Raw genomic sequence first — 781 nt, forward strand, 5'->3', positions numbered from 1 at the left:
TGGTCAGGGAACCGAAAGGACTGTGTATCCCAGGGTGTGGTTAAAGAAGTAAGTGCTAAGAACATGAGTTAAAGAAAAGAGATGAACAGAGTAAGGTAAAGTAAGATGAACATTAAAAAAAAAAGTAATTTTGGGAGAAATTACATAGATTTAGTAACAAAAAACTACTAAACTAGATAACAGAGCAGGAAGAGGGAGTACTGAGTAGGATTTTACAACATAATTTACAAACGCAGCCTATCACAACATCACAACTTAATTTTATCCAAAAATCTTATAAGTTTTATATATATTTGGTGTGTATATATATATATATATCCAACTTAATAAACGTATTTATTTGGTGTGTATATATATATATATATATATTATAATAGCATAATAATATGATATGATTACTATTTGATGTTTTATTAGTTAAATGTTTTATAACTTTTTTTAATTAGCATAGGGATAGTATGGTAATTCAACTTTGCATATTGGAGCTTCCCACTTATAATAATACTAGACATCGGAGCCCGTGCTAGCACGGGCCCAATATGTATCATTTTTTGTTTCAATTTATGTGACAAAGACAAAATTAAAGAGTTAATCAAACTTTAATATTAATTTAAAATAGTTTAAATTTTTAATTATTGTTAACTATGGTAATTTTTTTTTTATGGCTTTTAACATTCTAAATTGCTAATTATTGTTGTATGATTTGTAATATCTTTTACGCAATTTTCAAATAATAAAGGTTATTTCTTCTTTCTCAATTTATGTGGTACTAATAAAATTT

This window comes from Solanum tuberosum, unplaced genomic scaffold (genome assembly GCF_000226075.1).
Source record: "Solanum tuberosum cultivar DM 1-3 516 R44 unplaced genomic scaffold, SolTub_3.0 scf00609, whole genome shotgun sequence".
NCBI classification, from domain to species: domain Eukaryota; kingdom Viridiplantae; phylum Streptophyta; class Magnoliopsida; order Solanales; family Solanaceae; genus Solanum; species Solanum tuberosum.